Source organism: Pongo abelii, chromosome 8 (assembly GCF_028885655.2).
Source record: "Pongo abelii isolate AG06213 chromosome 8, NHGRI_mPonAbe1-v2.0_pri, whole genome shotgun sequence".
Classification (NCBI taxonomy): domain Eukaryota; kingdom Metazoa; phylum Chordata; class Mammalia; order Primates; family Hominidae; genus Pongo; species Pongo abelii.
The window spans coordinates 16,386,321-16,400,954 of NC_071993.2; the positions used below are offsets into that span (position 1 = coordinate 16,386,321).

Genomic DNA, 14,634 nt, shown 5'->3' on the forward strand with positions numbered 1-14,634 from the left:
AATAGTAAGCATTCAATAAATATTAGTTCTTTCCTATAATTTTAGCATCCTACAACTTAGATGCCATAAATCATACCAACATTAACGTTTTGTAATTAAAATCGTAAAGCCCTATTTTTCTAAAAGTTTTAAAATAATGACCATTTTCACCAGTTTCCATATATTTTCAGAACCAAGGTAATTGATTGCAATGACTCGTGAAAAATAATATTTTAAGGCCACCATTAGCTAAGACATATTTATAACTACAGCATTATTTTTAATTATTTCCTTTTCAGGAGGCTGGTATCTCTCTTTCCCAAGTAAGTCCATCTCTTCAGTTTCAGGGATGGAGAGAGGAAGATGTAACCTTGGAAGTGGAAGGACACAATTTATAGGATAATCCCACTCAGGGCAAAAGAGGAAGGTAAACATGTCTGCTCCCCCAAGCCTGGTTGTTTGTCGGGGGAAGAGGAGTGTACTAGTTTGTTTTCATGCTGCTGATAAAGACATAACTGAAACTGGGTAATTAATAAAGAAAAAGAGGTTGAATGGACTCAAAGTTCCACATGGCTGGGAAGGTCCCACAATCATGGCAGCAGACAAGAGAGAATGAGAGTCAAGTGAAAGGGGAAACCCCTGATAAAAACATCAGATCCCGTGAGACTTATTCACTACCACGAGAACAGTATGGGGGAGACTGCTCCCATGATTCAATTTATCACTCACCATGTCCCTCCCACAACATGCGGCGATTATGGGAGCTACAGTTCAAGATGAGATTTACGTGGGGACATAGGCAAACCATATCAAGGAGTTACAGAGTTAAGAGTGGGAGGCAGCTGGATGCCTGTGTTGGTATCTGCAGTGCAGGGCTTGAAGCCTAGGCATCAAGAGGGGGCCGGTTAGATTGGTTGAAAGGGACATGGACACCAGAGGGGCTTCTTTCCAGTTCCTTCTTTGCGGGGAACATTGGGATCAGAGAGGGTTCTAAGCTCATTTCAGAAGCCCCAACATACTTAAATGGGCATGGCTAGAAAAATTGAAGATCGAATTTATTAATCATTCCTTGCTTCCCATTTGTCTCAGGAGTAAGGTAAAAGCTAAAGAACCTATCCTTGAGCCTAGCATGGTCCGTGTAGGGTGGCCTCACAGCAGAGCCTTTGGGGTGGTGGACATGAGCCAGGGGCAGATGACAGATGTGGCAGTGACTCAGAGGAGTCTTCAAAACCCATGAAGGCTAAGGGGAAGCTAGCCAAGTCATTAGGGCGGATCCTCCAGGGTCCAGAGACACTAAAAAAGCATAGACTACGAATGGGTTTATCCACCATAGATGTCAACAACAGACATCAATAGGTTCCCTAGGATCAGAACTGGCTGAGGCAAGCTTCGGTGGAGCTCCGTTCACATCGGTCACCACACACTCCCCTCCCAACTCCAGAAAGCCTGTGGCCCCTCCCATGCTTTGGCTGCCATCTTGGAAAGGAGGGCGAGAAGGTAGAGCAATGTGAAACACAGAGCAGTTGTCCAAAGAATCGAATTAAAGCCCCCAAAACAGATAAAATTATCTTGTCTTGCTTTGATTCAGATTAAACTAAGATTTGTTTCCTCTTTACTCAAGACGTAGACGCTTGTTGAGAAACTGGTCTAGAGAAATCTAGGAGCTATATCGTCTTTGGACATCCATATTAGAGGAAGAGTAAATTTGTAATCCCATTAAGTATTTTTTGAGCTTTCCAACAGTTTTAATTATTATTGGGAAATAAATCAGAGAAGTCTCTAAAGCAACAAAGAATTATTGAGGTTTTGTTTGTTTGGGGATTTTAAGGTCCAGTACTGTGGTATTTTTTGATAAAGCATCAGCTCTAATAGCTTTGTAGTACAGTTATCAAATTAAATAAAAAGGGATGTAAGTAGTCATACAAATTGCTCATTAAAGCTGATTACCTTTTTTTTTTAATGCCACCAAAGCTTTGGAGGGTGGAGAATAACCCATTTGAAAATCTACAAGCAGTGCTGTCCGCATCCCGAATAGACTGGTCAAAAAGCCTTCATCCCGTCAGTCAATGACATTAACCTCATCCAAATCAGACACCTAAAAACCCGGCCTGACTCATGTGTCATGCAAAGGATGGCTCTTGAAAAAATGGAAAGGTATGTCGTAATTTAGAACCCGGTCATTTGTTGAAAACTTGATTATAAGGTAAAATATGCAGAAGCTTTCGGAAAGTTATAAAAATGTCATGCAAATAGGGTACTGGGTTGGGGAAGAGCTGAGATCAAATAAAATTTTCTCATAAAGTGTGCTGCTGTATTTTCATGAACTGAGAGGCATGGAGATTGTGACAGTGAAGGCACAGGGCCTGAAGCCACACAGCTGGTCTAGAATCCAGCTTTCCGTCTTCCTGACCTTCAGAAAGTCACTCAACCTCTTAGTGAATGTCCGGATTTTCTCATTTGTAAATAGGAACAATATTAGTACTGACTTCACTGGCTGCTGTAAGAATCAAGTGTTAAGATGTATCAAGTGCTCAGAAGACTGCCTAGCATGTACTTATGTAAGTTTCAGCTGTCATTATTGTTCTTTTATTAATAATATTTTTAGTCCAGGCGCAGTAGCTCACACCTATAATTCCAGCACTTTGGGAGGCCGAGGTGGGTGGATTGCTTGAGCTCAGGAGTTCGAGACCAGCCTGGGCAACATGGCAAAATTCTGTCTCTACAAAAAATTCAAAAAATTAGCTGGGTGTTATGGCACCTGTCTGTGGTCCCAGCTACTTGGGAGGATGAGGAGGGAGGACTGCTTGAGCCCAAGAGACAGAGGTTGCAGTGAGATGAGATCACATCACTGCACTCCAACCTGGGTAACAGAGTGAGACCCCATCTCAAAAAATAAAATAAAATAAAAAAGTAAAAGAAGGTGTAGTTGCAACAGTGAAATACTGTATCTTAAACATGGGTCACAATTTTTTAAAAATATATAAATAAAAAATAGTATTTTACAATGACACCACAACTAGTATGTGTGAGTCACAGGTGCCTGCCCTCACAGTGTTCTCAATCTAATAACTGGCATGAATTAGACGGTACATCCTTGGATGTTTTCCAGCTACCAGATCGATAGGTTGTAACATGAATATGAATTGTGTTTTAAATCTAAATTGCAACACGTGTTGAGAAAATTGAAAAAACTAGGTTGCCTTTATACTGTCTTCTGAGAAGCCCCAAGGCTTGAGCAGTGATTTCTCTAAGGGAAGAGGTGAAAGGAATTAGAGAAAGAGGAGAGAAAGAAAAGATGGGAACACTTAGTATGTCTTTTCAAAGATCAATGTCTTTTCAAAGATTGGCAATAGGCAAGTAAGATGTTGGGCAGACAAGCTTGCAAATGGCAAGCTCTGTAGCTGCCTAAAGTGCTTGGAAAATTGAGACTCTCAAGCAGGTTAAGAATTATCCTTTTTTAGAACACGTGGAAAAAGTGGAAAAAAAATACTTTTCCTTTTGCTCTTGTTATCAACACAATTAGCAAACCATTTAGAACTTTAGCAAACCATTCAGAGCTTAAGAGAAACAAGAAAAAGTTCAAACTGGCCCATCTTTATATTACAACAAACCCTTGAGGTCACATTTATTTATACTTGACCCAACAGCTATGGTTCCCGAAATACATCTTCTGAGAGCTATAATGTGACATTCTTCCAGAATGATCAGGTAACAATGGTCTTCTCCTGATTCGCTTAAGGAAAAAGATGTAACAAATTTGTGCATAGAATTCTCTCATTTAAGTTCTTCTTCCATACATTTTCTTTAGTGTTTGGTGCTTATGACTGTTCATCTGATAACAAGTGACAATGCAATTAAATCGTTCAATAACTGAGTGAAAGTTAATGAAAAACATGAAAACTGACCGGGCTCAGCTTGTTTATTTTCGTGGACACGTGGGCTATGATTTTACAGAGCACATATGTTATATTATTCTATTTCTGTGTCCCACTTCTCCACTTGGCATAACTGCACATACTGGTATTTCATAGGGTTGCACATCCCATAACTTTCAGGAGCTCAGACATATGAACAAGTCTGAAGTTACGACAGTATATGCTCTTGATGCTTTAATAAAATCTGAGAACCTATGTTTCCATGCCCAAGGGCTCTCCTGCCAACTTTGCAGCCTATTTGAGAAGCTGCAGGATGATAAGCAACCATTAGCATCAGCTGTACTATTTGTGATCCAAAGAGACTCATCCACCGGGAACAGGACCGAGAACATTGTATCCCAGAACATTGCATCCTTCGTCTCGAAATGAACAGCAGCTTGATTTGATTGCAAAGCACAGTGGAAGAATTTGGAAAAGCATATTGTAGCTTCAATTCCATGGGGTCTGTCCACCTTCCTAAAACCCTTTTAATTATTAGGAAGGCGTTACCAAAGTTGGAATGACCATGCAGTATATGGCATGTCAAACAAGAAAGCTTAGCTTCCACATCTACGTGGTAACCTTGGGGAAATTATTAAACCATGCTCAGTGAAATGCAAGGGGAAGCTGATAATGATGCCTGTCCCACACATACTGTACAGGGATTTGGAGGAGGAGAAGGAAATAATTTCTGCACTAAAAATCTCCAGCCTCAACAGCTTGGGACAACAAAACAAAATTATACTTGCTAATTTCCAGAAATTTGCCTGCCTCAAAGAGGCCCCCAAGTTTCTAGGGCATTTCCCAGGAATCTTCCTCTAAAACTGCATGCTATTGATAACACAAAAGCAGAACCAAGACCAAGCTCAGGCTTTGCCAACACTTTATGATATTCAGAATAACTGAAGAGTGAGAACCAGCTATTCAAAGAGCCTGTAAACCCAAACTGACTTTGGGTGTTGTTTGTCTCTCACTTTTTGATTCCAACCGATCCTGACTTTCTGTCTTCTTCTTAACTAAGACTTACTGAGGGCTCTTAAGTTGTCAATGGATAACCTATCTCTCAACTTTTCAATACCTTGTTGCGGTGGCTCCGCCTGCAGTCCCAGCACTTTGGGAGGCTGAGGCAGGAGGATTGCTTAAAGCCAGGAGTTTGAGACCAGCCTAGGCAATATAGTGAGACCCTGCCTGTACAAAAAAATTTAAAAAAATTAACCGGGCTTAGTGGTGTGCTCCTGTAGTCCCAGCTACTTAGGAGGCTAAGGTGGGAGGATCACTTGAGCCTGAGAGGTCGAGGCTGCAGTGAGAAATGATGGTGCCACTGCACTCCAGCCAGGATGACAGAGTGACACTCTGCCAAAAAAAAAAAAAAAAAAAAAAAGTATGCACCAGGAAGACAAAACATAATGCCTTATTCACTAACGCATGTTGAAGTATATGTACATATATACACAGAATTGTAAGCCTGTACCTATTTCTAAGCCATATCCTATACATAATGTGGTTTCAACATTCCAGAAACCTAGAAGTCCACAATCCTGCTCAGCCTTGTCTTCAGTTTCTGATCTTGAACAGTCTTTCAAACACCACAGCCATGAGAAGGTCAACTAGAGCATCTAAAGAAGCGAAAGTTATCTGAGTCTCAAGTCTATGGCTAATTTACTTCAAGCCTGATCTTCAGAGAAAGATATGAGAATAAGGAAAGATTTCTAATGTGTCATACTATTGTGTTTTATCATTTTGCACCTTTTTTTCTTGTTTCTCATCTGTCTTACTCACTTTGGTCTATAAGCTGTGTGAGAACAGAAAATATAACTATTTTAGGTCAGGCGTGGCAGCTCACACCTGTAATGCCAGCACTTTGAGAGGCCAAGGCGGGCGGATCACTTGAGGTCAGGAGTTCAAGACCAGCCTGGCCAACATGGCAAAACCTCATCTCGACTAAAACTACAAAAATTACCCGCGCATCGTGGCATATACCTGTAATCCCAGCTACTCAGGGGCTGAGGCAGGAGAATTGCTTGAACCCAGGAGACGGAGGTTGCAGTGAGTTGAGATCATGCCACTGCACTCCAGCCTACATGACAAAGTAAGACTCTGTCTCAATTTAAAAAAAAAAAAGAAAAGAAAAAATATAACTATTTTGCTCATGAATGTGTACCCAGAAATTAGGTCTAGCCCATAGTGGGTAGTCAGACAATCTTACTAAAATGACTGACTGGTCTAGGGGAGAAGGGAATAGAAAGAAAAATTAGTCCACTGATACAGTTTGGCTGTGTCCCCAGCCAAATCTCATCTTGTAGTTCCCATAATCCCCACATGTTGTGGGAGGGACCTGCTAGGAGGTAATTTAATCATGGGGTGATTATCCTAATGGTGTTCTCGTGATAGTGAGTTATCACGAGATCTGATGGTTTTATAAGGGGCTTTTCCCCCTTTTGCTCACCATTTTTCCTTGCTGCCACCACATCCAGAAGGGCATGTTTGCTTCCCCTTCTGCTATGATTTTAAGTTTCCTGAGGCCTCCTCAGCTATGCTGAACTGTGAGTCAATCACACCTTTTTCCTTTATAAATTACCAAGTCTCAAGTATGTCTTTATTAGCAGCATGAGAACAGACTAACACATCCACCCATGGAATAAGAGGGAGATGAGTGAACTAGCTGGGAGGTTAGTGAGCACAAATGCAGGAACCCATTCTGCAACACGTCCACTTGAGTAGCAAGATAATGCTGGGAGGGTGGAGGAAGGAGAACTTGGGCCTGGGGAACCATTGATGGCTGGGCGCAGTGGCTCACATCTGCAATCCCAGCACTATGGGAGGCTGAGGCAGGAGTATGGATTGAGGCCAAGAGTTTGAGACTAGCCTGGGCAACATATAGTGAGACCGTCGTGTCTACAAAAAAATTTAAAAATTAGTCAGGCATGGTGGCATGCACCTGTAGTCCCAGCTACTCACGAGACTGAGGCAGGAGGACCCCTTGAGCCCAGGAGGTTGAGGCTGTAGTAAACTAGAGTCACACCACTACACTCCAGCCTGGGGTGAGGCTCTGTCTCAAAAATGCTTGTTTTTTGTTTTTTTTTTTTTTAATTTTTAAAAAGAGAGAAAATTAGGGCATTTTCTAGGTAAATAGTAAGGAGATAAGCTTACTGACTTTTCTGCCCTCACAAAGCCAGTTAGCAGGCAATGTAGAGAAGAATGTGGACCACCTAAGTCCTGTTTAACTACCTTTTTTCTCAGAAGCAGGGGCTGCTAAGGGAGAGATGTGAAGGTCGAGGCAGCTCTGAGCTCCTGACAGCTGCCCTTCTAGCCTTCTCCTGCCTCCCATAGAGAGATGCTATGGGCTCTTGGTCCAGAGACTCAAATTCAAGGAAAAGAAGAGGCAACATTTGCAGTGTTGATCCCTGAGTTGAACAAAGGTGAGAGATAAGGGAAGAGGGTCATAGGGGCTGGGTGAGAAGTAATGTGGAGAGGATGTGTTGCTGGTGAGTTGGAAGGGACAGTGGTGGGGGAAGGTTCTGGGCTTCAGGAAAGAGCAACTGTGCGGCGTTGTCAGTGCAGCAGCTGGAGAGTGTGGGAGGACTTTAGGGAGACCACGGAGGGGAGTTGTAGGAACCACGGAAGCACCGGGAAGCTGTTGCCTGCTCTGCAGCAAGGCCATGAGGCCCCGGGCCCTGCAGCCAGTCCCTGATCATGAGTTTGTGGACTGTTAGGCCCTGGCCGCGAAGCCTCATGATCCTGCTGATGTTTCTGCCTTCTCTCCAGCCAGCAGCCAGCCCCTCTCAGGGGCTTCTCACTCCACTCCATCAGAAGCATACCTCAAGCACCCATTTGCATGATCTCCTTTTTAATTCCCAAAGTTCACAATCTCCACCTCCATATCTTCTGCCACTCTAGCAGTTGCTGCTTACCCTAAAGCCAGCAAATTGCAATGACAAGAACAGAATTTCTCTTATGCTTAAAAAAAAAAACTTAAATAAAGTCTATAAAATATAAGGGTGAGAGAAGGTGGCATTTCCACGGACTTAGATAATAGGTGCCCTATGACAGAATGATCTTCTAATCTATCCTGGAAGCTACAAATTCTACTTGCAAAGTGATTTGTAACCACCTTTGCCCACCTGAAGGTGACAGTCTGGAAATGCAGCTGAATTTTATGGTAATCCTGAGGTCACAAATAAGCTGTTTTTGTGCATGCAGCTTTATCCTTTGGCATTTGCTCTATTTTGTAAACTGTGTCAGTATGATCACTTGTAGCATCTTGGAATTATCTGGCAATATTTTTCAGAGCAACCTCAGAATGCTTTTCACAAATGTCATTCCCTTATTCTTTGAGGACTTTCATTGAGAAGACTCTTAGAGGCTGGCACAAAGTAAAATGCATTCTTTTCTTCAAAGCACTTCCTAGTTCCAGGAGATTCTCTTTGCACGTATACAGACTCTCCTTCCCTTCCGGGTAGAAGCTGTCTCTGTGATTTCTTCTCTGCACCCACTATTCTGAACTCATTTCCTCCTGGGACTGTCCCTTCCTGGGACTGTCCTTTCCTGGCTCCTTGGATCTGTCACCACCTGGCCACACTTCTATTCTTTCCCTTTGCTTGAACAGTATCAGATGGGGAATATTTTTTTCTTTTATGTTGTTGTTTGTTTGTTGATCCAAGGTCTCACTCTGTCACCCAGGCTGGAGTGCAGTGGCACTATCATGGCTCAATATAGCCCCTACCTCCCGAGCTCAAGTTGCCCTCCCACCTCAGCCTCCCAAGCACCTAGGATCACAGGCACGCACTGCCACACCTGGCTAATTTTTGTATTTTTTTTTTTGTAGAGACGGGGTTTCCCTATGCTGCCCAGGCTGGTCTCAAACCCCTCGGCTCAAGTGATTTACCCACCTCAGCCTACCCAAGTGCTAGGATTACAGGTGTGAGCCACCGCACCTGGCTCGGATGGGGAAGACTTCATCGAATATTCTCTCCTCCATTTTTTTCTCCTTGACTTCCTGAAAACTAAAACGTGAAAAATAGAAGTCCAAAGTGAAATTCTGGACTAATTTTTCAGAGCTCCCAGTCACTAGGAGACAGCTGCTTCAACATTTTAAATGTATTACCTTATTTCAGAAAAGCAAACATTATAACTTTAAGCAGGAACACCACTGAGTTGCTTGGCATCATTTTTAAAATCTGATTTAAAACTACTTGATGAGCCAAATGTTGTGTTACGTGGACTTAGGTTCTGTCTTTTTTATGCTCAATCCTCAATATTCAGTGAGAATCCATGAAAAGAAGATAAGTGAGGACTTGTCTTTGAGAAAATACAACATTTAAACACAGGAAAATGTAAAATATAAAGGCTGAGAGGGACCATATAGACGGTCAGGAGGAAACACAGGATGTGGTTTCCAGACGCATGGCATCCCTTACTCAACATCACATACAAATACTAACTCAAAGATCTAAATGACAGAGCTAACTGTATTAGTCCGTTTTCATACTGCTGATAAAGACATAACCAAGACTGGGTAATTTATAAAGAAAAAGAGGTTTAATGGACTCACAGTTCCACATGGCTAGGGAAGCCTCCTAATCATAGCGGAAGGCAAAAGGCATGTCTTACATGGCAGCAGGCAAGAGAGAAAATGAGAGCCAAGAGAAAGGAGTTTACCCTTATATAATTGTCAGCTCTCATGAGACTTACTCACTACCATGAGAACAGTATGGGGGAAACTACCCCCATAATTCAGTTATCTCCCACCAGGTCCCTCCCACAACACATGGGAACTATGGGAGCTACAATTCAAGATGAGATTTGGGTGGGGACACAGCCAAACCATATCACTAACACTGTAAATCTCCTAGAAGAAAATATAAGAGTAAATCTTTCTGAGATTAAGCAATGGTTGCTAGATATGGCACCAAAAGCACATGCAATGAAAGAAACATAGATAAGTTGGACGCCATCAGAATTAACACTTTTGTAGTTCAAAGGATACCACCAAGAACATGAAAGGCAACCCAGAGGATGGGAAAAATCTCTTGTTGGACATCTTATTTTTGATAAGGGACAGGTATATGGATTACATAAAGAATTCCTACAACTTAACAATAAAAACACGACCCAATTTAAGAATGAATAAACAATCTGAGTAGACATTTCGTCAAAGAAGTTTTACAGATGGCCAATAAACACATAAAAGATGCCCAACATCATTAGTCATTAGGGAAATGCAAATCAAAACCTAAACAAGATATGACTCCACATGTACTAGGATGGCTCAAATCAAAAAGGCAGATAATAATAAGTGTAGGCAAGGCTGTGGAGAAATCAGAACCCACAAACACTGCTCGTGGAAGTGTAAAATAGTGCAGCCACTTTGGAAAACATTGTACAGTTCTTCAAATGGTTAAACAGAGTTACCATATGAACTAACAATTTCACTCCTAGGTACGTACCCAAGAAAAATAAAAACACATGTGCATAAAAAGACTTGTGAACAAATATTCATGGCAGAATTATTCATAGTAGCAAATAAGTAGAAACAACACAAATATTCACCAAGGAATAAATGGACAAATAAAATGTGGTATAACAATACAATGGAATACTATTTGACAATAAGGAATGAAGTACTAACACATGCAACACTATGGATAAACCTTGAAAATATTACACTAAGTGAAAGAAACCAGTCACAAGGATCACTTATTAACTCATTTGTGTGAAATGTTCACGATAAGTAAATCCACAGAGACAGAGAGTAGGCTGATGGCTGTGTGGGGCTGACAGTCTCAACAGTAGTGGGGAGAGACTGCTAATGGGTATGGATGGTGAAAAACGTACTAAAATTGATTGTAGTCATATTTGCAAAATTCTGGATAGGCTAAAGACCATTGTATTTTATACTTTAAACAGGTCGATTTTATGATAGGTGAATTATATTTTAATAAAACTGTTATAGAAGAAAGAATAGTGGAATCATCAAGTAAGTTAAAGTTTGCTGCAAAGACTAGGAAGTTAAACATTAAAAACTGCCCAATGAATGTCATGCACAGATGTCATCACTGAGAGCTCACTGAGAGCTATTTTAATTGATGAACTGGCAGGGATGTAGGAGCCAGTTTGGAGTAGAATAAGTAGTTAGTGGGAGGTTTCAAAAAAAAAAAAGGGTGGAGAAAGCAACAAATCAGGAAACGTTTTGATTCAAGAAATTTGGCTGTGAAAAAGAAAAAGAATATTAGCTGGATGAGATAAGAGGTCAATGAGAACAAAAGAAGAGGCCTGACCATGTTTAATAAATGCGGCTGGGCATGGTGGCTCACACCTGGAATTCCAGCATTTGGGGAGGCCAAGACAATAGACTGCTTGAGCCCAGGAGTTTGAGACCAACCTAAGCAACATGGTGAGTAAAACAATAAAAAATATGTATAAATAATGAATGCTGCAGATTGAGGGACCAAGTTGATCAGAGAAACGTAACAGAATTATTAAGCAATGTGAGAGACATGTTTTAAGAAGCATGAATTTTAATGATATTTAATTTGCCATTTGTTGCAACCTTCTCCAGCATGGCTCAGCTGCCCATATAGAGGTGAGAGTGCAGAGGGCTTAAGAGTCTTACAAGATAAATGGCATAAGTCAGTCATGGAATTTATTTACAAGATTGTTATGAGAAGAGGTGAAGTAAGAAAAACTGCTAGACTGTGAGAGAATAAAGTTCTCAGTGGATTCTGAGATAAACGTTCTCTCACTCCATAGCATTTATTTACTTTTAATTCTTTTTTTTTTTTTTTTTTAAGAAGATGTGGTCTCGCCATTTTGCCCAGGCTGGTCTCAAACTCTTGAGCTCAGGCAATCTGCTTGCCTTACCTTCCCAAAGTGCTGGGATTCCAGGTGTGAGCCTGACTGGGAGACAATGAAGTTCTCACTGGATTCACATGGATGAGATTGAAGAACAGTCATTGCAGGAGTAGTTGAACAAGTAGGCTGGAAGAAGAGGAGCCTGAGATGTGAAGTAGAATGCTTGAATTAATGATTGTAGAGGTGGAGCAGTTTCAGATGATAGAGAGCACATATCACTGAGTTGGGGTGAGTGCACAGAAGAGGAATCCATTGGAAATTTAAATTATTACGAGTAGGAAGTTGGAATGTTGGAAGGGCCATTCACATGTTGGATTCACTCAGGATAGCTGTGGTGTTTGGATGGAAAAGAATGACTGCAAATCAATGGGGAGAGTCTCAGATGACAGAGAGAGAGTAGGGGTTGGTGCATGACAGTGACTGAGGAAGAGGGTGGTAGAGTAAACCATCATGAGTTCCAAAGTGGCAGGAATTTTTTTTTGTTTCCTTTCTTACTAAACAGAGTTGTCAAGGAGAAGAAACCAACAAGAAATGTAATCTACCTCCAGAACTCAGGAACTCAGGTAGCCTTAAGGAGATCAGAAGCAATGAAATATGGATTGGCAGAAGCATCTTCACTGCCATCTTCAGATATAATTAATGCAGCCATTGAATTTGGTTGAATATCCACCTACAATTAGCACATTGCCCATTACAGATTTTTGCTGCCTTTTCTTGCCTCCTTTTCATTTTTACATCCACTTATTCCCTACAGAAATGACAGATAATCAGCATTTTTGTTTTCTTGTTATGTTGTCCTGATAGTACAGCTACAAATGGATTTGATGTGCTGAATAATGGTCTACTAGGTCTAAAAATGAAAGTCTAGACCCTTAGTCAAAAATAACTTGGATCTATGTTGTACTTTCCAAGAAAAGAGGAATTATAAGAAAAAGAATATTGGTTTAACGTTCTGTGAGTAAATTTTTTTCTTAACCTATTCTGTCCAGTATTTACTACTTGGCTGCATTCCTAAAACATAAATTTCACAAGGGCAGGAGACTTTGTCCATTTTGCTCATTAATGTGTTAGGAATACTAAAAAGAGCGTCTAACAGGGTAGTCACATAATAAATACCTGTTGCATGAACAAATCAGCTCTTATCAGCTGTTATTTTGTTGAGTTCCTAACATTAGCGGTACACTGGCACTGTCCTGAGTGAAATTAAAGACAGAATTTTCACAAATAGAAGCGTGTTAGAAGAATCATCTAACAATGAGACAATCTACACTCTATGAAAGCAGAACACAACCCGCCAGGGGGAACGAGAAAAAGGAAGGGGTGGAACCCAGCCCAGGAATCTTTAACCAAGGGGAGAAAAATAAATAAATAAATGCCAGGGAAGAAAATGCAACAGGTGCGCACAGGTTTGACACCTGGTTGACCGCAGTAGCTCCCAAAGTGCCACATTCCAATAGAATTTTGGAAAACCATGGTCAAATACATCTGTGAAATGATCAGCTAACCAAAGTTTAAAACGTCCCTTTTTACTACATCATTTTTTGACCCTTTGCCAAAGGGTTTTGTAACTTTCCAACAGGGGTCTTTGATGACAGAATTATATGTATATATGTATGTGTGTGTAGAGGAGTCTTGCTCTGTCACCCAGGTTGGAGAGCAGTGGCACAATCTCAGCTCACTGTAACCTCTGCCTCCTGGGTTCAAGTGATTCTCTTGCCTCAGCCTCCTGAGTAGCTGGGATTACAGGCACGCACCATCATGCCCGGCTAATTTTTGTTTTGTTTTTTTGTTTTCAGTAAAGACGAGGTTTCACCACGTTGTCCAGGCTGGTCTGGAACTCTTGACCTCAAGTGATCCGCCTACCTCAGCCTCCCAAAGTGCTGGGATTACAGGCGTGAGGCACCGCACCCGGTTGATGTGTGTAGAATTTCAATGGACATGTCTAACATGGAACATATTATGGAAAAAATGTTAATCCAAACACAACATTGTAATAGGGTTAATCCAAACACAACATTGTAATAGCTGCACTGAACGGCTGGCAGCTCTGAAGCTGGAGTATGTCTCTGGGTCATCTTAACTGACAAGTGCATGGAAAATGCTTAAGTGTCTACTCCTATTGATCTCAGAGCAGAAGAATGACACAAGCTTCAAGCAGGTTTGTCAAGGATTGCAATTATTATGGGCAGGTGCTTCTCTGCAAATATTATATTCATGAATGTTTTGGGATTCTTCCAGGAGAGCCTAGCTACAGGGAGTTTCAGGGATGTGGGAATTCAAAGAAAGAAGACATGATATAGAGAATTCTGGAGGAGATAAGCAGACCCTAGCAAAATGGCCATGGATTAGGGTTATGAAGAAAAAATAACCGATAACAAGCCTAAGCAAGGGGAGAGGTCAAGGAATTTTAAGATCAGAAAATTTTAATTCTAAGAGCAGATATCAAGTTTTAAACTTTACTCTCCTTTGTGGTAATTTCTGGAAGTCAGTATCTCTTCTTAGTTAAGTTTGTGAAAGATGACAGCTTTGAGATAACCGTGGCTGATAATCTTGGAAAGAAAACCATCTGATAAACAAAGAACCTGGTTCACCCCAACCATCACACTTGTAACACTAACTTGCCTGTGTCACTGAGGTGATATAATGAGGGGAAATCTAAGGGTACTCTGAATCACCCCCAAACCCACAGGCGGATTTTCTCTAGGAACTTCTCTTGCACTGTTAGCTAGATTCCTCTGTAAGGATTAAGGGAATATCAACACCTACATGGCACTAAAGCATAAATAATCTGTCAACAATTTAGGCAAACAATGAGATAAAGTGCGTGGCACTTTGGGCAGAACTACTGATAATTAAAAGAGAAGGTACCTGAATAAAATTTACACCAATA

General features: G+C 41.2%; 1 long non-coding RNA gene across 1 annotated transcript; it reads left to right on the forward strand.

Annotated features, from left to right (window-relative positions):
- The first annotated feature begins 1,439 nt into the window (after positions 1-1,439).
- On the forward strand, positions 1,440-12,874 carry LOC129048508 (uncharacterized). The gene is made up of 3 exons (XR_008510879.1): positions 1,440-2,133; positions 7,134-7,312; positions 12,247-12,874. It is a non-coding gene; the product is annotated as an uncharacterized LOC129048508 (long non-coding RNA).
- The last annotated feature ends 1,760 nt before the right edge of the window (positions 12,875-14,634 follow it).